At 36.7% G+C, this 26,342-nt stretch overlaps 1 protein-coding gene and 1 pseudogene across 5 annotated transcripts in view; both read left to right on the top strand.

Annotated features, from left to right (window-relative positions):
- The window catches only part of EDA (ectodysplasin A), a 407,351-nt gene that overhangs the window by 299,550 nt on the left and 81,459 nt on the right, over positions 1-26,342 (top strand). The gene's annotated exons all lie outside the window — the stretch shown is intronic.
- On the top strand, positions 10,482-11,916 carry LOC105237075 (annotated as a pseudogene).

Raw genomic sequence — 26,342 nt, forward strand, 5'->3', positions numbered from 1 at the left:
TAAACCAAAAAGGGGTGCCTCAGTGGGTTGAGCATGCAACTCTTCATCTCAGGGTTGTGAGTTTGAGCCCCACATTGGGTATAGAGATTACTTAAAATCTTAAAATAAAATAAAATAAACCAAAGACTATAACAAGAGATGAAGAAGGGCACTATATCATAATAAAGGGGTCTATCCAAAAAGAAGATCTAACAATTGTAAATATTTATGCCCCCAGCTTGGGACACCCAAATATATAAAACAATAACAAACTCATGAATCATAATACATAATAATAGAGGACTTTAACACCCCACTTACAGCAATGAACATATCATCTAAGCAGAAAATCAACAAGGAAAAATGGGCTTTGAATGACAAACTGGACCAGATGGACTTAACAGATATATTCAGAACATTCCATCCTAAAGCAGCAGAATACACATTCTTTTCAAGTGCACATGGGACATTCTCCAGAATAGATCAAATACTAGGTCACAAATCAGGCCTCAACAAGTACAAAAAGATTGAGATCATACCACACATATTTTCAGACCACAATACTATGACACTTGAAGTCAATCACAAGAAAAAAATTCGGAAAGACCACAAATACATGGAGACCAAAGAACATCCTACTAAAAATGAATGTGTCAACCAATAAATTAAGGAAGAAACAAAAATACATAGAAACAAATGAAAATGAAAACATGATGGTCCAAAACTTTTGGGTTGCAGCAAAAGTGGACATAAGAGGGAAGTATATAGGAATACAGGCCTACCTCAAGAAGCAAGAAAAATCTCAAATACCCAACCTAACCTTACACCTAATAGAACTAAAAAAAAAAAAACAACAACAAATGAAGCCTAAAGCCAGCAGAAGAAGGGAAATAATAAAGATTAGAGCAGAAATAAATGATACAGAAACAAACAAACAAACAAAAAAACAGTAGAACAGATGAAACCAGGAGCTGGTTAGTTGAAAAAAATGAATAAACTTGATAAAGCACTAGCCAGACTTATCAAAAAGAAACAAGAAAGATCACAAGTAAACAAAATCACGAATGAGAGAGGAGAAATCACAACCAACACGACAGAAATACAAACAATTCTAAGAAAATATTATGAAAAATTATATGCCAACAAATTGAGCAATCTGGAAGAAATAAATTCCTAGAAACACATAAACTACCAAAAGTGAAACAGGAAGAAATAGAAAACTTGAATAGACTAATAATGAGCAAAGAAATTGAATCAGTAATCAGAAAACTTCCAAGAAACAAAAGTCCAGGGCCAGATGGCTTCACAGGGAATTCGACCAAACATTTAAAGAATTAATACCTATTGTTCTCAAACTATTCCAAAAAATAGAAATGGAATGAAAACTTCCAAACTCATTCTATGAGACCAGCATTACTCTGATTCTAAAACCAAAGACCCCACTAAAACAGAACTACAGGCTAATATCCCTGATGAACATGTCTGCAAAAATTCTCAACAAAGTACTAGCAAATCAAGTCCAACAGTACATTAAAAGAATCATTCACCATGATCAAGTGAGATTTATTCCTGGGCTGCAAGGGTGGTTCAGTATTCACGAGTCAATCAGTGTGACACACCACATTAATAAAAGAAAGGATAAGAACTGTATGATCCTCTCAATAGATGCGGAAGTAGCATTTGACAAAATACAGCATCCATTCTTGATAAAAGCCCCCAACAAAATAGGGATAGAGAGAACCTACTTCAACATAATAAAGGCCATATATGAAAAACCCACAGCTAATATCATCTTCATTGGGGAAAAACTGAAAGTTTTTCCTCTAATGTTAGGAACAAGACAGGGATGTCCACTCTTACCACTGTTATTTCACATAGTACTGGAAGTCCTAGTCTCAGCAATCAGACAACAAAAAGAAATAAAAGGCATCTAAATCAGCAAGGAACAAGTCAAACTTTCACTATTTGCAGATTTTTTTGATACTCTATGCAGAAAACCCAAAAGACTCCACCAAAAAATTGGTAGAACTGATACACAAATTCAGTGAAGTTGCAAGATACAAAATCAATGTACAGAAATTTGTTGCATTTCTCTACACCAATAATGAAAAACCAGAAAGAGAAATCAAAGAATTGATCCCGTTTACAATTGCGCCTAAAACCATAAGATACCTAGGAATAAACTAACTAAAGTGGTTAAAGAACTGTACTCTGAAAACTATAAAACACTGATGAAAGAAATTGAAGATGACACAAAGAGGTGGAAAAACTTTACATGCTCATAGACTGGAAGAACAAATATTGTTAAACTGTCTATAGCACCCAAAACAATGCACACATTTAATAAAATCCCTATCAAAATACCACCAGCACTTTTCACAGTTAGAACAAACACTCCTAAAATTTGTATGGAGCCATAGAAGATCCCAAATAGCAAAGCGATCTTGAAAAGAAAAGCAAAGATGGAGGCATCACAATTCCAGACTTCATGTTATATTACAAAGCAGTAGTTGTCAAAACAGTATGGTACTGGCACAAAAACAGGTACATGCATCAGTGAAATGGAAAACCCCAAAATGGACCCACAACTATATGGTCAACTAATCTTTGACAAAGCAGGAAAGAATATCCAGTGGAAAAAAGACAGTCTCTTCAACTAATTGTGTTGGGAAAACTGGACAGCAACACAGAGAAGAATGAAACTGGACAACTTTCTTACACCATATACAAGAATAAATTCAAAATGGATGAAAGATTTAAATGTAAGACAGGAAACCATCAAAATGCTGGTAGAGAACACAGGCAGTAACCTCTTTGACATCAACCATAACAACTTCTTACTAGACACATCTCTGGAGGCAAGAGAACCAAAATCAAAAATGATCTATTGGGACTTCATCAAGCTAGAAAACTTCTGCACAGCAAAGGAAACAATCAACAAGACTAAAAGGCAACCTTCAGCATGGGAGAAGATATTTGCAAATGATATATCTGATAAAGGGTTCATATCCAAAATCTATAAAGAACTTATCAAAGTCAATTACAGAAAACAAATAATACAGTTAAGAAGTGGGCAGAAGACATGAATAGACATCATTCCAAAGAAGACATACAGATACCTAACAAATGCATGAAAAGATGCTCAATATCACTCATCATCAGGGAAATATAAATCAAGACTTGCACCTGTCAGAAAGGCTAAAATTAACAACACAGGGAAGAACAGCGTTGACAAGGATGCAGAGAAAGAGGAACCCTCTTACAGTGTTGGTGGGAATTCAAACTGGTCCAGCCACTGTGGAAAATAGTATAGAGGTTCCTCAAAAAGTTAAAAATAGAACTACCCTACAATCCAGCAATTGTACTACAATGTATTTACCCAAAGGATACAAAAATACTGATTCCAAGGGATACATGCACCCTGATGTTTTAGCAGCATTATCAGCAATAACCAAATTGTGGAAAGAGCCCAAATGTCCATCAATTGATGAATGGCTAAAGAAGCTGTGGTGTGTGTATATATATATGTATATGTATGCACAGAATGGAATATTACTCGTGTGTGTGTGTGTGTGTGTGTGTGTACATACACAGAATGGAATATTAGTCGTAAAAAAAAGAATGAAATCTTGCCATTTGCGATGACATAGATGGAGCTAGAGTGTATTATGCTAAGCGAGATAAGTCAGAGAACTACAAATACCACATGATTTCACTCATCTGTGGAATTTTAGAAATGAAACAGATGAGCATGGTGGGAGGGAGAAGCTAATGAGAAAACAGATTCTTAATTAAGAGAACAAACTGAGGATTGCTGGAGGGAAGGTAGGTGGTAGGATGGGATAAATGTATGATGGGTATTAAGGAGAGCACTTTTGATGAGCACTAGGTGTTGTATATAAGTGATGAATCTCTAAATTCTACACCTGAAACTAATATTACACTGTACGTTAACTGGAATTTAAATAAAAACGTGAAACTAAAAAAAATTCAGTCAGGCATGCTATGATTGAGGTTTCTATTATACAACAAAGTGTATATGTTAAGAAGGCAGCTGGATATATAAGTCTACACTGTATATCACCATGTCACAAGACAATAAGCTGATGGTTTTATAAAAATAAATAACTTCTCTTTGAAAAAGTGAATCTATAAACCATCTGAACAGAGGAGGAGGTAGGATAATTGGGTGAGTAAATCAGAGTGGTTGTGTTAATGCAAAAAAAATTTAGCAGATGATGATTCTAGATCCTCGAGTTACTGATATAATAAAAATTTAGCTATCCAGCTCATGTTTGCATCACAAGTGTCAAAGAAAAAGTCATTTACTTTGAACATTTAAGAACATGATAGAGATTTCAGGAAGAAAACATTTTTCAAAGGTCAAAAATAGAGATTAAGTTTTAAAAGAACAGGAAAATTCATTCTAGTTCCTTTATAAATTTTTTGATCCGTTACTATCCTTTAATTTGACTTCAATTCCCAAAACTTTATGTTATTATTATTTAACAAGCCTCTAGGCACTACCAGAAAAAGTATAAAGATAAATAACACCCTCTGGAAAGCTTATACTTTAGCGAGGGAGCAGATACATTTATAGGCAATAGGTAAAAATGAAGCAAAGGTAGGGTGGTGAAAGCAGGTCCTGGAATTTACCTTACACAGCACCAGTACATAGAAGACATTCAAACATTTGTTAAATGAATGATTCAAAAAACAAATGGGGAAACGAAGGAGTCTAGATTTTCTATTTAGGAACTATACAAATTAAGTTTGATGATCTTCAGTAATCCCTGTAGGAGAAAAAAAAATTGACAAATAGTTCATTCACATTTTAAGAAAAGAAAGGGATATAGTTATCCTCAGAATCCTACGTAAGTTCACCAAGAATAAATCAAGCTACTAAATCTTTTTCCTTGTTTCACTGGACTACTAAATCAGCTACTGTTGATTAGAGGCATAACATAGGCATAGTATACCTTGCCTTTAAAAATGTCAGTGGTCATATCCAGGACATATCCAATCTTTCTGACCTACCATTCAAGAAATTCTCAGATGCATCTCAGTTTCTCCATTTGGATTATTCTATAAATGAAGGTTTTGAATAAGAAGCAGGAGTCCCAAACACAGGGTTAGTTCTCCTCTAGTATAAATCTTGATGCTATAGATCTTCAACTCTCAGAAAATGAGTGGTCTTTTTCTTTACTACATCTCTTCCTTAAATTTACTACTCCTGTTTTGAGTTGGCCAGAAGTATTTGATACAGGTTTTCAGCTAATTTTTGCTAATTTTATGAGATCTTTGAGCTGTGTTGTTCAGTGAGGAAAGCATGATCCCTTCATTGTAGGTGTTGTGAGTCACAACAGTTCCAGAAATCGGTGCCAGGATTTCCTGCCGAGACCCATCCGTGTGATGTGTTTCTGAAGTAATAATAGTAATAATAGCTCTAGGTGACTTGCTTCGTCATCTTTTGCAGGGTTCTCCAGAAATCTGTAGACCTTTATTTTTTAGTTGGAATGAAATGTAGGGTACATACAGACTGTCGTGAGGTCTTAGAATCAGATAATATGAATTAAGAATTCCCATGGAGGTGTTTTCTATATTTTATGAATATTATTGTAAAATCATCTGTTCTCTTCCTGTAGGATCATTTTCAGGAATCAATCAGAATATTAATATCTCCCCAAACCTGCCCTCCTCCCATATTTCTGTCCTTGTAAAAGAATAAAAATTAAAGTGCAGCATGGTATAATAGAAAATGTACTAGACTGAATAGCAATTTCTGGATCCCAATCCTGATGTCACTGCCACCATAGCAGCCATGTACCTTGGAGGAATGACATCCCTCTGAGCTTCAGTTTCCTTAGCTTTAATAAGGGGGGAAATTAGTCTTGTTTACCTCATGCTGTTGTTGTAATGACCAAAGGTGTTAATGTACGCAAAAATGTTTCAGAAATTAACTGCTATTACTGTATTCTCTCTGGAAAACAAATATAATAGCATGGTCTCCCAGGCATTTTAGGTACTCATATTCATTAATTTATAGATAACCCATTATAATTTTTGCAAAGATACTCTCTTTCAACCAGATTGTCTTTTTTTGTGTTCACTGATATTATCCAAGTCCATAAGAAAAAGACTCCAAGCCTCAAACTATGGCCTACCTCATGACAACAAACGATCACATCTGTACAGTTCTGTGTCACTCTCTTACTATCTGTCTGGCTGTATATATGTGTCCCTTTTTGTCAGTATCTCTTCTTTGTAGTTTTCTTTACTTTTGGACAGATCAAAAAAGTATTCTTTTTTTGCTATTATAAAAGAGTAAAGTGGAGAAACAATATTAAAATATACCCTTTCTCCTTTGTTTCTTAAAAATGATAATGAAATAAGGCATAGCTACCATTGAGTTGATACAGATGAACATGAAAGATTATGGCCTCAAAGTAACAGACTTTCTACCTATACACATGTTAGCTAGAATTTTTAAGTGCCCTCATTCTAGTATTGCTCTTACATTGATTGCTTTTCAGTGAGCCATCACTGTGCTATTATCAAAACAGAAAGACTAAAATCATTTTGAGAGCTTACAGGGGATTGTTCATAAGACTAAATTAAAGCTTTTGAGGGTTTACCATGTGTGTAAACTTGAAAAGGATTGTTGATTTCAGATGTAGAGTCCCTAAGGTTGTCTACTGGTCATGGAATACATATGTGTGTGTGTGTGTGTGGGTGGGTGTGTATAATATATAAAATTCCAACAGCATTGGGGCGCCTGGGTGGCACAGCGGTTAAGCGTCTGCCTTCGGCTCAGGGCGTGATTCCGGCGTTATGGGATCGAGCCCCACATCAGGCTCTTCCACTATGAGCCTGCTTCTTCCTCTCCCACTCCCCCTGCTTGTGTTCCCTCTCTCGCTGGCTGTCTCTATCTCTGTCACATAAATAAAAATAAAATCTTTAAAAAAAAAAAAAAAAAAATTCCAACAGCATAAATGCCCACAGCAGAACCCTCTGGAAAATGTCTTTATATCAAATAAGACATTAAATAAGCTAAAATATCTTAGCTTGCTCATACTCCAAAATGCCCTTTAAAGCTGTATTTTCATTGATGGAACTAGCCCCGCAGTAGATGATTTCAACAAGCTTTCACCACTGATGCTTGATTAACAAACATTTTTAGAATATCAACGACTTGTAAGACATTGTACCAGGCCCTGCCGTTGGTAGAGCTACCAAATTCCTGTCCTCAGTACCTAAGTCCTAAAGTGAACTGGATGTAAAAGTTACAGATTAGGCTGCTTAAAAATATTTGTGTCATTTTTAAATTATAAAAACAATCCATACTCATTATAACAAACATAAGCAATACAGCATCATGTAAGGTAAAATATGAACATGCCTGCCTCCCATTAGAAAATGCTGTAAAGGTAAGATATCTTTGAGGAATCTCTTGCCTAAAAGAGGTCAGAAGCCCACTTGACCTGAGGTTCTCTAAAGGTATTTCTGTTCTGTCTCGATGTCTTAAATTCCTTCTAGTTATTTGTTTCTAAATATTATGAAAAATGATGAACTCTAAGCCAGGAGGCCCAGATTATAGTCCCAGCTCTGCCATTGGTAGTTATACTCACATTATGATCTTGGGGAAGTCTTTACTTCTCTGATCTTAGTTTTTTCTAAAAGTTAAACTAGAATCAGTGACTGTCAACTCTAGTGTAAAAGATTGAAAATCATCTAAGGAGGTTTTTTTCAAGGTACACACCCCTGGAAATTCTGACCACTCTGCCCCATTAAGAACTCTATAATGAGACAGTACTCTTACTGATGAGATTACATCATATCCCTCAGATATATTAGGGTAAGAGAAATATGTTGAGCTACTAGAATAGATGATCTAATTGTTACCTTCTGTTTCTCTTATAATTTCCTCCTAATTATTCCTGATTTCTATAATATAATAGCTAGGGTAGTCTTAGCCAATTAGATGATGTCAGGATGATTAAATATTCTGGATTTCAGTTTGGAAGGTCAAATGAGCCTTTTCATTAACATCCATAAAGAGACTCAGTAAGGATTAAGAACATGCTTATGGTTTTAAGAAGTGAAGTCTATAAGAAGGTTAACTTGTTGGCCAAGTGGTAAACGGTCAGCTCCCTTTTGTATGGCTCCTCAAAATGTCACAGGAAGATGTAGATATGCAGGCAGATGGCTCCTATTGGATCTATAGTGGATTACTTACGCAACCCTGCCTTACTCTAGATTCTACTCCTAAACTTATAGGGCCTCTTTTGCCTCACATGTGAAGCTACTAGGGCTTCCTTTTTTTTTCATTCATTCATTCAAGTAAATGTTTATTAAGTACCAACTAGTTGTTGAATAAATGTTTATTGATCTCTGGACCACTAGGGACACAGAGTTGAACATGGTAAGATCCTACCCTCACCAATCTCACAGTTGGATAGTTTCAACCCAGTATAGTAAGTGATATAATTGGGTAAGCACAGGGTGCTATTGGACACATGATCACCTGATCTACACCTGGGAGGTTCTGGAAGGTCTCCTAATGGTCTCCTGAGCTGCAACCTGACAGATGCTAAAGAGTTAGCCAAGTGAAGATTTGAGGGAAGGGAGAGAGAACATCCATGTTGGAAGGCTTAGAGTAAGAGGAGCTTGGTTCATTTGAGGAACTGAAACAAGTTTGTATGGTTAATACAGATTCCTAAAGGGGAAGTGATAAATGAGCTGACTGGCAGGGGACAAATCATATAAGAGACTTGGAATCCATTTTTATGGAGCATAGAAATTATCCTAAAGGCAATGGGGAAGCACAGGATCAATGTCAAGAATAGATTTTATGGAAAATATTTTCAAATGCTAAATACATATACTCTGATCCAACAATTCCACTTTTACTTCTAGACATACTTACATGTGGGAAATCATTTATCAACAGTGATATTCTTTGCTGTACTATGTGAAATAATAGAGTATTGGAAATAACATAAATGTCCATTATTTAAGAAATGATTAAATAAATTATGATAAATCTATAACTGGTAACTGGTTGCTTGGGGGAAGAAAAATATTTAAGGTTGTGGTGGGGGGAGAGTTAACTTAATTTTCATATTTCTGTATCTTTTGAATTTTTAAAATATATGCACTAATTTAAAATAAGAAAATTTAATTTTTAAAATAAAATATGCATGATATGTCATTTTTTTACCCATCACCCAAATATATTAGCAATAATTTTATAATATAATAACATCCCATGCTAATTAGGATGTGGGAAAACCCATATATTTGTGCAAAGAATATAAATTTTTTCCAGCTTTATTGAGGTATAATTGACAAATACAAATCGTGTACATTTAAGGTATACAATGTGATATTTTTATATACACTGTGAAATGATTACCACAATCAAGCTAATTAACATTTCCATCAGCTCACATAGTTCCCTCTTTTTTGTTATGAGAACACTTAAGACTTACTATCAGCAAATTTCAAGCATACAACACAGTAATATTAACTATAGTCACCATGCTATGCATTAGATCTCCAGAATTTATTTATCTTGCATAACTAAAACTTTGTACCCTTTGACCAACACTTCCCCATTTCCCCAACACCTAGCTCCTGGCAACCACCATTCTACTCTGCTTCTGTGAGTTTATTTATTTTTTTTATATTCTATATATAAGCGATATCATGCAGTATTTGTCTTCCTGTGTCTGGCTTATTTCATTTAGGGTGATGTCTTCTAGGTTTACCTATGTTGTTGTAAATGGCAGAATTTCCCTCTTTTTTAAAGCTGAATAATATTTCATCACATGTGTGTGTGATCAAATTTTCTTTTTCTATTCATTTGACACTTAGGTTGTTTCCATGTCTTGGCTATTATGACTAATGCTACAACAAACATAAGAATACAGATATCTCTTCAAGATACTGATTTTATTTTCTTTGTATATACACCCAGAAGTAAGATCACTGAATCATGTGGTATTCTATTTTAAATTTTTGAGGAACCCGTTTTCCATAATGGCTGTACTGCTTTACATTCCTACCAACAGTGCACAAGGGTTCCCTTTCTTCTACATCCTAACCAACAAGTGTTTTCTCATCTTTTTGATGATAACCATACTAACAGGGGTGAGGTAACATCTCATCGTGGTTTTGATTTGCATTTCCTTGCTGATGAGTGATGTTGAGCATCTTCTTATATATCTGTTGGCCAATTTTATGTCTTCTTTGGAAAACTGTCTATCCAGGTCCTTTGCCCATTTTTAAATCAGGTTATTATTATTTATGCTATTTTTTATTATTATTTGGTATTGAGTTGTTTGAATTCCTTACATATTTTGGATACTAACCCCTAAACAGATGTATATTTCCCCCATTTCATAGGTTGTCTCTTCACTCTGTTGATTATTTGCTGTGCAGAAGCTTTTTAGTTTGATGCAATTCTGCTTGTCTTTTTTTTTTGCTTTTGCCACCTGTACTTTTGACATCATATTAAAAAAATTATTGCCCTGACCAATGTCAAGAAGCTTTTTCCTGGCAGCCTGAGCCCTGGACTCTTACCTTCCTCTCTGAACAGATGAGCTTCACTACTCACTCCACCTTCTCCACCAACTATTGGTCCCTGGGCTCCATGCATTCGTCCAGCCATCGGATCTGGCCTGTCAGCAGTGTGGCCAACACTTATGCAGGAGCTAGGGGCTCAGGCTCCTGGATCTCTGTGTCCTGCTCCACCAGCTTCCAAGGTGGCTGGAGGTCTGGGTGCCTGACCACAGGGATGACTGGGGATCTGGTGGGCATAGGGGATATCCAGGGTGAGAAAGAAACCATGAAAGACCTGAATGACCACCTGTCCTCCTACCTGGAGAGGGTGAGGAGACTGGAGGCTGATAATCAGAGACTGGAGATCAAAATCTAAAAACACCTGGAAAAGAAGGGACAGCAGGTCAGAGACTGGGGGCATTACTTCAGGACCATCAAGGAGTTGAGGGCTCAGATCTTTGTAAATTCTGTGGACTGTGTCTGCATTGTTCTGAAGATGGACAATGCCTGTCTTGCTACTGAAGACTTCAGAGTCAAGTATGAAACAGAGCTGGCCATGCACCAGTCTGTGGACAGTGACATCCGTGGGCTCTGCAAGGTCATTAAAGACATCAGTGTCACTCAGTTGCAGCTGGAGATGGAAATTGACTCTCAAGGTGGAGCTGTTCTTCATGAAAAAGAACCATGAGGTAGAAGTTAAGGGTCTACAGACCCAAACTCCCAACTCTAGGTTGACCATGGAGTTGGATGACCCCAATCTCAGAACCTCAGCAAGATCATGGTGGACATCCAAGCCCAGTATGACAAGCTGGCTGAGAAGAACTAAAAGGAGCTGGACAAGTACCAGGCTGGCCTACAGATTGAGGAAAGCACCACAGTGATCACCTCACTGACTGTTGAGATAGGAGCAGCTGAGATGATGTTCATGGAGCTGACACATATGGCTCAGTCCTTGGAGATCAACCTGGACTCTATGAGAAATATGAAGGCCAGCTTGAAGAACAACCTGAGGGAAGTGGAGGCCTGCTGTGTCATGCAGATGTAGCAGCTTATTGGTTTCCTGCTGCACCTGGAGTCAGAGCTGTCCCAGACCCAGTCAGCGGGGCAGCACCAGATCCAGGAGTACAAAGCCCTGATGAACATCAAGGCCAAGTTGGGGGCTGAAATCGCCACCTACTATCACCTGCTGGAAGACAGAGAGAGGGCTTCAGTCTTGGCAACACCCTAGACAGGAACAACTCCATGCAAACCATCCAAAAGACCACCACCTACAGGATTGTGGAGGGCAAAGGGGCATCTGAGACCAATGACATCAGTTTTGAGACTTTGAAGCAGCCAAAGCAGTGTACTCTTTGGGGAGCAGGAGGCCAATAAAAAGTTCAGAGGTTAAAAAAAAATTCTTCCCTATGTTTTCTTCTAGTAGTTTTACAATTTCAGGTCTGTGTTTAACTCTAATCCATTTTTAGTTGATTTTTGTATATGCTGTGAGATAAGTGTCCAATTTCATTCTTTTGCATGGGGATGTCCTGTTTTCCCAGCACCATTTATTGAAAAGACTATCCTCTCCCCATGGTGTGCTCTTGGCATCCTTGTTGAAGATTGGCTAGCCTGTAAATGCATAGATTTATTTCTGGGCTCTCTATTCTGTTCCATTGGTCTATATGACTGTTTTTACACCAGTACCATATTATTTTGATTACCATACCTTTGTAATATATTTAGAAATCAGGAAATGTAATGCCTTCAGCTTTGTTCTTTTTGCTTAAGTTTGCTTGGACTATCTGGGGTCTTTTTGTGGTTCCATATGAATTTTAGGATTGTTTTTTCTATTTCTGTGAAAAAAATGTCATTGGAATTTTGACAGAGAGAGCGTGAAATCTACAGGTGGCTTTGGGTAATATGAACATTTTAACAGTATCAATTTTTCCAATCCAATACAGGGTATCTTTCTACTTCTTTGTGTATCTTTTTCAACTTCTGTCATTGGCATTTTATAGTTTTCAGTGTACTGATCTTTTACTTCCTTGGTTAAATTTATTCCTAAGTATTTTGTTCTTTTTGATGCTATTGTAAATGGGATCTTTTTCTTAATTTCTTTTTTTAATAGTTCATTGTTGTGTATAGAAACACAACTGATTTTTGTATGTTCATTTTGTATCCTGCATCTTTACTGAATTCATTTATTATTTCTAACAATTTTTGGTGGAGTCCAGAGTTTTCTATATATAGGTTTATATCATCAGCAGACAGAGACAATTTTACTTTTTCCTTTCCAACTTGGATGCCTTCTATTTCTTTTTTTGTTTAATTGCTCTGGCTAAAAGATTTCAAGTACTATGTTGAAAGAAGTGGCAAGAATGGATATCCTTCTCTTTTTCCTGATCTTAGAGGAAAAGCTTTCAGCTTTTCATTAAGTGTGATGTTAGCTGTATGCTTGTCATATATAGCCTTTCTTATGTTGAAATATATTCCTTCTATACCTAATTTGTGAAGAGTTTTTATCATGAAAGAATGTTGAATTTTGTCAAATGCTTTTCTGAATCTATTGAGATGATCATATGATTTTTATCATATGTAGTATATGATACTACATATCATATGTAGTATATCATATTTGAGATATAAATTATATAAATTATTACACCCATTTTGGAAATTAATACAACTCTCCAGTCAAATTAAACATTCGGATACCTTTATAATATATCATTTACAGTTTGGGGAATCTATCATACAGAAATAAGAATACCAGTACATAGGTCATATATACAAGGATATTTATTATAGGACTGCTTTAGTGGCAAAAAGAGGGATAACCCATGGGGCGCCTGGGTGGCGCAGTCGTTAAGCGTCTGCCTTCTGCTCAGGGCGTGATCCCAGCGTTCTGGGATAGAGCCCCACATCAGGCTCCTCTGCTGGAAGCCTGCTTCTTCCTCTTCCACTCCCCATGCTTGTGTTCCCTCTCTCACTGGCTGTCTCTCTCTCTGTCAAATAAATAAATAAAATCTTTAACAAAAAGAGAGGGATAACCCTAGTATCTATAAACAAGGAAATGGCTGAATAAATTATGACATAACCATACTATCGAATACTATGCAGCTATTAAAATGAATATGTTACAGTTTCATCTATGGATTTAAAGAATAGCCATGTTCTTTGCTAGGTAATAAAAATTGTTTCAGAGTAATGTGTAAAATATAATCCCACATCTATTTAAAAAAAGAGAAAGATTTTGGGGCGCCTGAATGGTTCAGTCAGTTAAGCATCCAACTCTTGATTTCGGCTCAGGTCATGATCTCAGGGTCGTGAGGTCAAGCCCCACATTGTGCTCTGCTCTCTGGGCAGAGTCTGCTCAGGATTCTCTCTCTCCTTCCCCCTCTGCCCCTCCCCCTGCTCATGTTCACTGGCTCTCTCTCTCTCTCTTAAATAAATAAATAAATAAATAAATAAATAAATAAATAAAATCTTTTTAAAATAGAAAGATTTTAACCCCCTAAAAATGTTTATAGATATAGATATATGGATATAAACATAGAAACAGATGTGGAACGCAGAAGCACCAAATTCTGCATTATTGATTACATCAGGTGGAAAGAGGTTGGATAGGAAAGGGATAACTCTTAAATGGTTTACAATAAGTATGTTACTGTAATTTATTAGAAATAAAATGGAGAAAAAGTGGAGAAAATGGAGAGAATAATGGACTAAAGGGACATAAGGGAGACTGATGCAATGATATACATAAGAAATGATGGTGGCATAATTAGAGTAGCATCAGTGGAAATAGAAGTAGACAGTTTTACTTAGTGGGTAGAAAAAAATTAGGACTTGGTGATTTGATTGAAGGAAGAGAAAGAGGAGTCACCCAGGTTTCTGGCAAAGTGCTATACTATTCACAGAGATAATGATCGGAAAAGGAAGATGTGTGGTTTTAAATAGGTTTTGAGTTTCAGGTACCTGTGGGAAATTCAAGAGGAGAAATCTTGTAAGCAGTTGGGGATATGCACCTGAAGCTTAGGAAAAATATCTGGGCTGGAAATATAGAAATGGAGATCGTTAGCTAGGTTAGGACTCTCTCAGTTGCAAGAGACAGATAGCTGGCCTAAACTGGATTAAGTTTTTTTTTAAAGAAGAGGGTGTGGGATTTATTGGCTCATTTAACTGTAAAGTCCTTGATGAAGTTGGCTTAAGATATGGCTGAACCTTCGAGATCAAATGATGTCATCAGGACTCTCTCAGCTCTGCTTTCCTCTGTATTGGCCTCATTGTTCAGGCAAGTTCTCCCTATAACGTGGCAAAAATAGCTATTAGCTGCTCTAGCTTATAGTCTTCCAACTTAGCAAAACCAATGGAAAGAGTGGGTTTCACCCATCTACTGAAATCAGTAAGAAGGATGTTGTTGGCAACATTGGTGAGAGCAGTTTCAGTAGTGTAATGGGGACAGAAAGATTGAGTCAAGTTAGATGAATAAGTAGAAAATAGCAAATATAAATGAAAGGGAGGGAGACAACAGAGTAATAGCTGGAGATTAACTAACCATCTACTATGTGCAAGGCACTGTGCTACATTACATGCAGAGATACAAAAATGAGTAAGATAAAGTTCCTTAGTTCTGGAAACCCATGGTCTTCATAAAAGAGAGAATCTTATAAATTATTCCCAGAGGTGATAAGTACTTATATGGAGATATAAGATTGCAGTGGAAGCATAGAGGAGGGAGCCACAGAATAGCCAATCAATACATTAAATACATCTCCAAGGAGAAGTGCATAATGGCTGGCACGTACTAGGCATGCATACATGAATGGATAAGGTGACATTTTAACTGGATTTTGGAGGATGAAGAGGACTTTGATGAAGAAAAGTAGAAAGTGCCTTTCTGACAAAGGTAGCAGCAAGTGCAAAGGCTAGCCAAATCCCCTAGGTCTGTTGGCTTTTATGGCTTAAGAAAAAAAAAAAACTGATACGTAACATAGGAGCTTGGAAGAAGTACTGAGGGAAGCCACAACCGCTGGGCAGAGAAAATGTGACAAGAGCTCAGAACTTCCTAAGAAGGTTTCACATGTCCACTTAGGCATTTGATAAATTACATTTTAATCCCAAATTATCTTGGCATCTTCCCCACCTCACTGTATCTGTCTTCTATCCTCCATACACTTGAGAAATAAATATTAGCAAGACCAACACAACTCTTTCTTTTTACTAAATACAAGATATATCAACCATGTGTAATGGTTTTTAACTTTGGTAGCAGTTTTAATTTCCCTGATAGTCTACTTATGAATCTCTGGTGCAAGGTAGCAAAATACATTTAGAACCTCAGTATAATTTAGAACCAATGATTGATCCTACTTTCTTTCTTGTTTAAGACTCTAAGCTGACTTAGAAGACATAGATCCTATGCCATTAACATGTTCAGAAATGTAGAGAGAGCTATTTTTGAAATAATTAAGTACCAAGGATGTTTTGCTATAGACTTAAGTCTTGGCTGCATTTTAGTACTGCTTCCAGTATACAACCCCTTTAATGAATCTAGTACTGTGTTACTTTAGGTCAGTTCTTGAGTCTAGCCTAACTTAGGTTCTATATACTCCAGGCCAGGGTTCTAACAAATCTCTGCTATTTGTCAAATGGTGTACTAGACAGAAGGTGGCTTTGTGCAGATCTCTTCTCCCTATAGCAAAACAACTCATGGGCCTGGCCTGCTGCCAGAAAGTCAGTAGTGTCATCTTTATAGATGAAATTTAGTGCATCATTATCTTACATTGTGCCAGAAGAGAGGGAAGAAGATTGCCTTGGTAATTCACTATGTTTTGATCCTAATCTATTTAGAAATATGATTTCTTAAAAAGGAAATGGAAAAAGAATGTGTTTCTCATGATAGCTTCACAGTACCTCCTGAGAGGATGTTCAGTTATTGTAAATACAGCAATTTGATTCTTTCCTCAAATTTCAGATATATTTCATCTCTTTAAAAAAAAGCTACATTGAAATGATCAAGTTTTAAAGTATGATTTGCATGCTTTCAAAAATGAAATTTTATGTTTCAGGTCACACATTTAAATCTCTGTTTTGTTCAAAAGAAAAAAAAAAAAACTTCTTGCATGAGTCACAAAGTCATTGGTTTGTATAGGGCATTATCTTTACAAGTCATCTCCAAAGCTCTTTATAAACATAGATTTACACTGTAACCTATTTAAAGGAGAAGGGTCTATTTGTGGTACAAATATTTTAACCCAGAGGTTACTTTCAAGTTTCAGTTCAGCATTTTGAATCTAATCTCTTCTTCCCATCCCCTAGCATAGTATGCAAAAATCCAGAAGATATCAGAAATAAGGCCCAAATTTAGTACAGTTAAGCTTCCAGTGCATGGATAAAATATACCTACAAGAAAGAAAACTTCAGTTGATTTAACAAGCAATCCTTCTGACCCTTGATTTCTCTCTCAGACAGCTTGAGATAAGGAAAAAACATAGAGGGGCGCCTGGGTGGCGCAGTCATTAAGCGTCTGCCTTCTGCTCAGGGCGTGATCCCAGCGTTATGGGATCGAGGCCCACATCAGGCTCCTCCGCTGTGAGCCTGCTTCTTCCTCTCCCACTCCCCCTGCTTGTGTTCCCTCTCTCGCTGGCTGTCTCTCTGTCAACTAAATAAATAAAAAAATCTTTTTAAAAAAACCATAGAATTTAAAGCCACGTAGACCTGATTTCAAATTTTAAATCACAGAGACCTGGGGCACCTGGGTGGCTCAGTCATTTAAGCATCCCACCCTTGATTTCAGCTCAGGTCATGATCTCAGGGTCTTGAGATCAAGCCCCAGGGCAGGCTCCGTGCTCAGTGGGGAGTCTGCTTCTCTCCCTCTCTTTCCCTCTGCTTCTATGCCTGCTCCCACACTCTCTCTCTCTTTCTAAACTAAATAAATAAGGGGCACCTGGGTGGCTCAGTTAAGTGTCTGCCTTCAGCTCAGGTCATGATCCCAGGGTCCTCAGATAGAATCCCGCATTGGGCTCCCTGCTCAGCAGGGGTTCTGCTTCTCCCTCACCCTCTGCCTCTCCTCCCTGCTTGTGTTCTCTCTCTCATTCAAATAAATAAATAAAGTCTTTAAAAAAATTAAATTAAATTAATCTTTTTTAAAAATCACTGAGACCTAATTTCAAATCCTAGCTGAACTGCTTTTAGCTTTGTGGCCTTGGCCTAGTCATGTAACCTCTCTCAGCATACGTTTTCTCATTATATAAAGACAATATGATACTTTCTTTGATAAGCTATTTAAAAAAGGATTAGAGGTAATATAAAATTCCTAATTCAATGCTGTCACATAACAGGTGCTCAATAATTGGTAATTATTATCAACTGTAAAATGAGAATAGTACTAATCCATCTACTTCCCAGATTATAGATAAATAAATGAGAATGGTTTTCTTCAAACATCACAGTCTCTTAGCCACTTTTATAGTTGAGAAAATAAGCTATTCTGCTTATCTCACGGGATTAGTGATGATCAAAGGAGATAATATATGCTAAAGCACTTAGAAAATATAAAGTGCGATTAAAGATCAAGGTGGAGTCTTTAGTTTAAATAAGCCTTGTCTTAAGAGTTCTCTTTTTCTTCTCCCACCAATGAATTAAGAATTAAAGAATAAAAATTGAATATCACAAATTGCTATTACTATTGATAGTTTGTTACATCTGATTTTGTCCATTTGCAGAAATATACAGAATGTGAGTTTTGTAAATAAAGTATCTTCTCAGTATACCCTGATTATTCAAATGTCTTTTATTTAGCAACTTCAAACATCCAGAACACAGCCTGGATACCCAAAAGGAGGTGGGATGAAAGCCCTATGATCTGGAAACAAAATCTCAAGCCAATGAGGCCTCTCACTCTACACCTGTAAGAGAGTAGTACCAACTTTACTAAGCATCTTGATTTAGTGTTGTATATAAAATAATGGTTGCTTACTGATAATGAGCTTAGTTGTCTTGACAACCAATTAAAATGAGAGAAGGGATCTGCTGGATGTAAGAAAACTGATACTCTAAGAAGGCACAGTTAGCAGTATAAAGAACAGAAAAATTCTAAAAACAGAACTAGAAAACTGAAGTCACGTGGACCATTCATGTAGGGGTTCAAACTTCACTTTGCACCTTAGTAGACACTGAGCACCTCATTCCAGTAGGGAATTCTCATAGTGATGCTTAGTACTCAACAAATAACTATATCTGACATGATAAGACAAAGAAGTCTCGAAACATTTTAGAAAGATTTCTGTCAGATTTCAAAGTTTGCTGGTTTGGAGTAAGTTTTAGTTATCCAGAAAACTCATTTCTGTGCACCCACTTCTATGGTGCCAAGTAAGTGAGGTGTTAGCTATGCATACAGCTGCTAGGTGAAAACTATATAACATTGTAATTAGATAGAAATCTGATTTTTTTAAAAAAAATCTAATGTATAGTATTTAACCAACTCCACTAGAAGCCATCTTAAAGGTTATATAATAAATTCTAAAATATTTGATATGGATTTTTAAAAATGTGAATAGCTAAACATAAAAATGACCCATGACATAATTTAATAATTCCTAATGCAAGAGGTACATCAGAATCTTATAGGACCTTAAGAATATCATTTATAAATATCAATTATTGATCAAAACTGTACATGTAAATGCTGTAGATTGAACTGAATCTAGTCTGGGTTGAAGTCCTGAGCTCTCCCACTTACTGGTTCTCTAACTTGAGGCAAGTCAGCCTGCATGTCATTTCATGGGATTGTGTAAGGGTCAAAAAAAATGACGTAGCTGCAAATGCTATGTAAACTACACCGTGATGTACAAATGTGAAGTGTTACTTCTCATAAAAGTTGAATACAGAAAAAAATGTGTTTTGTAAGAGGTAATTGGTTTGGGGATTTCAAAGCAATAGGGGATAATAAGAAAACCAAAGTTTTACTTATTCTTAACGTATCATGTAACATTGCCATGGGATGGCAACCATAGCAGAAAAATAAGTGGTCTTCTTTTTTTCACCAAACCTTGCTGGGTACAGCCCCTTGCTTTTACTAAATTAGCCACCCCTCCCCCATCTTTTCTTATCCTTCTGGTTAGAAGCCAGCTCTAAAATGTCATGGCCTTTAAGCAGCCTTAATGCATTTCTCTCCCTATAGCTCATCTTCTTTGCATTCTTCCATGTTCATGTTTAAGACATTTACATTCTCTAGATCTCTTTCATGTACTTCTCTCATCTTCTCAGCTAGCTAATAAGCCACAAGAGGTTAGGGATCCCTTCTACCTCAGTGTGGCAACTAGCACAGGATAAGTAGTCAAGTAGTTAATAAATGTTTACAGATTGAAAGAAGACATGCCATAGGTCCATGCTGAAGCACACCCTCTTATAACAGAAAGCTATACAGCTGACCCTTGAACAGCATGGGTTTGAACAGCACAGGTCCACTTATTTGCAGATTTTCTTTGATAAACACAGTACAGCATTGTAAATGTATTTTCTCTTCTTTATGATTTTCTTAATAAGGTTTTGTTTCCTCTAGCCTCCTTTATTGTAAGAATACAGTTTATAATACATATACAAAATACGTGTTAACCTACTGTTTATGTTATCAGTAAGGTTTCTGGTCAATAGTACGCTGCTAGTAGTTAAGTTTGGGGGGAGTCAAAAGTTTTACACAGATTTTCAACTGTGCAGGAGGTCAGCACCCCACAACCCCAAGTTGTTCAGTGCTTAATTGTATTTGAAAGATCTTATGAGACAGGCAGTAGACAGTGGAGATGTCTATGAAGCTACAGATGTTATATATATATATATATATATATATATATATATATAATGGCAAATACTTCGTAAGTCATTGAGATATTGAGGGAAGGAATTGTTATAAATTATTGTTCATGAAGGAGCAACCTACAGCCCCTTTCCACTTCTATTCCTGAACCACAATAACCATGCTGTCCACAAATGGCTTCTTCCAAGGACAATTATGTACAATACATATAATGTTCCATTCTCACATTTAAACACAAATGAAGAAATAAGAACTACATTGTCATTTATCATCACATATTTAATTCACCCTTCATTCCCCGGATTGCATTACTTCTCTGCCTGCTGTGGTATAGTATGGCAGATCTTGACCTTTTGTTGCCATAATTCACAGCTTGGATAGCATTCACATGTTCTTCCCTAGGGTCCTTGGAGTTCTGGGCATTTTTCTAGTATGTGGCTATAAATAGGCCCATTTTTTTTTTTTTTGCTAAAGAAAACCTATCGGAACACATAGACCAATGGAACAGAATAGAGAACCCAGAAATGGACCCTCGGCTCTTTGAGCAACTAATCTTTGATAAAGCAGGAAAAAACATCCAGTGGGAAAAAGACAGTCTCTTCAATAAATTGTGCTGGGAAAATTGGACAGCTATATGCAAAAGAATGAAACTTGACCACTCTCTCACACCATACACAAAGATAAACTCCAAATGGATGAAAGACCTCGATGTGAGACAGGAATCCATCAAAATCCTAGAGGAGAACATAGGCAGCAACCTCTACGACATTGGCCAAAGCAACCTCTTTCATGACGCATCTCCAAAGGCAAGAGAAACAAAAGATAAAATGAACTTGTGGGACTTCATCAAGATTAAAAGCTTCTGTACAGCCAAGGAAACAGTCAAAAAAACTAAGAGGCAGCCCATGGAATGGGAGAATATATTTGCAAATGATGCTACAGATAAAAGACTGGTATCCAAGATCTACAAAGAACTTCTCAAACTCAATATGCGAGAAACAAATAATCAAATCAAAAAATGGGCAGAAGATATGAACAGACACTTTTCCAATGAAGACATACAAATGGCTTACAGACACATGAAAAAATGATCAAAATCATTAGCCATCAGGGACATTCAAATCAAAACCACACTGAGATACCACCTTACGCCAGTTAGAATGGCAAAAATTGACAAGGCAAGAAACAACAATTTTTGGAGAGGATGTAGAGAAAGGGGATCCCTCCTACACTGTTGGTGGGAATGCAAGTTGGTACAGCCACTTTGGAAAACATTGTGTAGGTTTCCTCAAAAAGTTAATATTAGAGCTACCCTATGACCCAGCAATTGCACTACTGGGTATTTACCCCAAAGATACAGACATAGTGAAGAGAAGGGCCATATGCACCCCAATGTTCATACCCCAATGTTCATAGAAGCATTGTCCACAATAGCTAAATTGTGGAAGGAGCCGAGATGCCCTTCAACAGACGAATGGATAAAGAAGATGTGGTCCATGTATACAATGGAATATTACTCAGCCATCAGAAAGAATGATTACCCAACATTTGCAGCAACATGGACAGGACTGGAGGAGATTATGCTAAGTGAAATAAGTCAAGCAGAGAAAGACAATAATATGGTTTCACTCATTTGTGAAACATAAGGAATAGCAGGAGGATCAGTAGGAGAAGGAAGGGAAGAATGAAGGGGGGGTAAACAGAAGGGGGAATGAACCATGACAGACTATGGACTCTGGGAAACAAACTGAGGGCTTCAGAGGGGAGGGGGTGGGGGACTGGGATAGGGCAGTGATGGGTATTAAGGAGGGCACATATTGCATGGAGCACTGGGTGTTATACACAAATAATGAACCAATGGAACACTACATCAAAAACTAAGGATGTACTGTATGGTGACTAACATAACATAATAAAAAATTATTATTAAAAAAATGAAAAGCACTTTTTAAAATTTAAAACCCTGGGCAAATATGAGTTCTATGTATTCATATGCACCTGTGTAATTTTCCTTTTCTTCATTGTCAGGCCTTGCCTAAATCCTGGTTTACCTAGTACTTTGTCTCATTCCTAAGTTTATATAAATTTCTTAGCCCCTCTTCCCTCAAAATTATTCTGTTGTAGTCAATCCAGCTAACAGTTCCAGATTTATTTTTTTCCATTACAACCAGCTATGCTAAGCCATAACTCCTAGAGGTTATTCTTACTGTACTCATAGTGATGAACTTCAATGCAGTCTAAGACAGAAAAAACTCCTTATTTTAGAATTTTCCATCTTTTTGCCACTCCCAGAGAATGCTCTCATATATGCCAAAAGTCAAGTTCTTCTCTTGCCTTGTCATTACATCCAGCATATACCCGCATATGGCCCAGTGCAGAAAGACAACTTGAGGGATGCATAGGAAGGGAGCTGACCACCAAGAACAGAGCAAGTATGGAGGGTCTAGGGAAAACAGACCCAAGTTCTCGAAATGTGATGGCATTGTCAAAGTTAGTATGGGAATCTTCAGCAGGAAGGCCTGGCTATTCCCACTGCTACTGTTCCAAGCCTTAACTCCATATGCTACAGCCCAGTAGAGCAAAACAGGATGGGAAAACTAGGACCAACTGCCACTCGTAATGTTTCATGGGACTCCACAAGCAGCCCCATTCCTACCAATTGCTCTTCCTACTGGTTCTGATCTATATTGGAACTCCCTCTGGCTGATCTCCATTGCCTTCTTCTTCATCCATTACATAGCTGTTTCAGTTGGGTGGGAATTGTGAATTCTTAGATCTCTACTGAAAAGAAACTCTTACATGTATACGATAACAGACTTAGACAAGAATGTACAGTAGAAAAATCTAACAACCCAAATGCTCATTAATAAAATAGTATATGGATAAACTATGACATATTCATGCAATGAAATATTAAACAGGCAAACCAATGAACTGCAGCAACACTTATTGGTATGAATGAATCTTACAAATATAATTTTAAGCTTATAAAACGTAAGTCCCCTATGTTGAAGTTGTCACAAAAAAAGCCATGTATGTTCTGGGTATATATATCTAGGGGAAATAAAATGGCTATCTCAAAGAGATATCTGCACCCTCATGTTCATTGTAGCATTCTTTATTCTTCCAAGACGTGGAAACAACATTAAGTGTTCATCAGTCAATGAATGGATAAAGAAAATGTGGGTTGTGTGTTCCTGTGTGTATACACACACACATGGAATATTATTGGACCATAAAATAGAAGAAAATCTTGCCATTTGTGACAATGTGGATGAACCTTGAAGGCATTATGCTAAATTAAATAAGACAGACAGAAAAAGACAGAAGTTGTATGATCTCATATGTGGCATCTAAAAAAAAAAAAAACAAATTCATAGAAACAGAGAACATATTGGTTGCCAGAGGCAGAGGGTGGGAAATTGGGGAAATGGGTGAAGATGGTCAAAAGGTACAAACATTCTGTTTTAAGATTAATAAGTCCTGGGGATACAATGTACAGCTTGGCAACTGTAGTTAACAGTACTGCATTGTATATTTGAAAGTTGCTAAGAGAGTAGATCTTAAAAGTTCTCATCATAAGAAAAAATATTTGTAACTATATGTCATGATGGATATTAACTAAAATTATTGGGTAATCATTTCACAATATATACATATATCAAATCATTACCTTGTACACCATAAACTAATGTTATATGTCAGTTATATCTTAAGAAAACCAGAAAAATAAAATAAAAACAATATGTATTAAATGCATTTAAGAAACAAATCACCTTTGACCTATCATAATGAAAAACCTATTTGAATGCTGAAAAAAGGTAATTCCCAAAACATTAAATACAGCATAATAACCATTATATAGTTACAAACAACTAGTTTTTTTAAAAAGCTTTTTAGGAATACATATAAATGTGATAGAATTATATGAAAAGGAAGTTGAGAGAATGATGAACACAGGATTCGGGGTAGTTTACCCGTGGTGGGGGAGAGAGAGGGAGATGAGGGAGAAGGAACTGCATTATTGAATGTAAGTTTTTATAAAGTCCTAGTTTTTATTTTGAGTGATTGGTTCCCAGGTGCTTGTCACACTATTTTTTAAAACTAACTAAATAGGGGAAGGAAAGGAAAAATAAAATAAGATGAAAATTGAGAGGAAGACAAACCATAAGAGACACTGAACTCTAGGAAACAAACTACGGGTTGCTAGAGAGGAGGAGGGTGGTGGGAAGGGATAATTGGGTGATGGGAATTAAGGAGGACACTAGATGTAATGAGCACTGGGTGTTATTTGCAGCTGATGAATCACTAAATTCTACCTCTGAAACTAATAAAAAAAAGTAAATAAATAGAATTACGCATAGACCAGTGTGAATTAAGATATGTTGTAAATGTGAACCATGCCAGATTTCAAAGACTTAGTACCAAAAAGAGCAATGTAAAACATCTTGTTAATACATATTTACATGGATTACATGTTGAAATTATAATATTTTGGATATGTTGAGTTAAAATTTAATATTAAAATTAATTTCACTTTTTTTACTTTTTAATATGGCTAATAGAAAATTTAAGATCACATATGTGGCTCAAACTTGTGGCTTACATTATGTATCTGTTGAACAGTGGTGGTGTAAGAATTCTACAGCACTAGTCTTTATATTTATAACCAGCTGTTTTCAGACTTAAAGCTATTTAGTTTGTCTTTTTAAGCTTAATAATTCTAATTTATTTTATTTTTGGCTCCTGAAATTTCAATTGAAAGGGTTTTTCAAAGATTTATTTATTGATTTTAGAGACAGAGAGAGAGCATGAGTAGGGGAAGGAGCAGAGGGAGAGGGGAAGCAGCAGAGGGAGAGGGGAAGAAGACTCCCCACTGAGCAGGGAGCCCTATGCAGGGCTCAGTCTCAAAACTCTGAGATCATGACCTGAGCCAAAACCAAGAGTCAGATAATAACCAAGTGAGCCACCCAAGCACCCCTCAAATGAACGTTTTAAAAATTGGAAAGCAGGGGCGCCTGGGTGGCACAGCGGTTGAGCGTCTGCCTTCGGCTCAGGGCGTGATCCCGGCATTATGGGATCGAGCCCCACATCAGGCTCCTCCGCTATGAACCTGCTTCTTCCTCTCCCACTCCTCCTGCTTGTGTTCTCTCTCTCGCTGGCTGTCTCTATCTCTGTCGAATAAATAAATTAAAAAATCTTTTAAAAAAATTGGAAAGCAATGCATGCTCCTTCTAAAAAAAAGTTAGGCATTAGGGAAATTTGATTTAACACAGGAAAGTAACACCACAACCTCAGTTTCCAGACATAGCCACTATTAACAATTAAGTAGCTTTCTAGGTATGTGTGCTTTTAAGATTTTAGAACCTGAGCATCGGCGTTATCCCTCTCCTTTCAAGCATTCCCTGTGACCAGAGAAGCAATGGAAGTTCATAGCTTGGTTTTGTGCCAAGGAAAGAACTAAATCAGTGATTCCTACCTCTGGAGTGGGAATACTCTCATGTTAGCTGGATTTTGGATTTCTTACACTGGCCAAGACTCTTCTCCTCCTCAAAAGAAAAGACATTTGGCATATATTTATACTAAAAGCTAAAGTGAACTGAAGTTAATTTTTCAAGAATGTCCTAATATACCTGGAAAAAATCAGAGAGATAATGGGATATTGTAAAACCAGAATTAAGAATCACTGTTTCAGTGTATTGATCTCCAACAAAGTACTTGATCGTCTTTCCCGGTGGGTATGAAGCAGGCTTCTGGTTGGGGTATAATGATCTGAAGAAAACAAGATGCATCCATTTCTCTTCTGTCATAGGTTCCTCTCTATTCTTAGGAAACAGTTTAGAGGTAGCTGAAGGGAAAGAAATATACAAAGGTCAATTTGGGATTATATGCTAGATCTTGAAAATGTTCTTTCCATATTGCCTGAGGCTCTATATAAAAATCATTAATAGAGGAATAGCTTCTCTTTCAAGTGCCATGGAGATTACAGAAGCTATTTGATCTG

This window comes from Ailuropoda melanoleuca, chromosome X (genome assembly GCF_002007445.2).
Source record: "Ailuropoda melanoleuca isolate Jingjing chromosome X, ASM200744v2, whole genome shotgun sequence".
Lineage (NCBI taxonomy): Eukaryota > Metazoa > Chordata > Mammalia > Carnivora > Ursidae > Ailuropoda > Ailuropoda melanoleuca.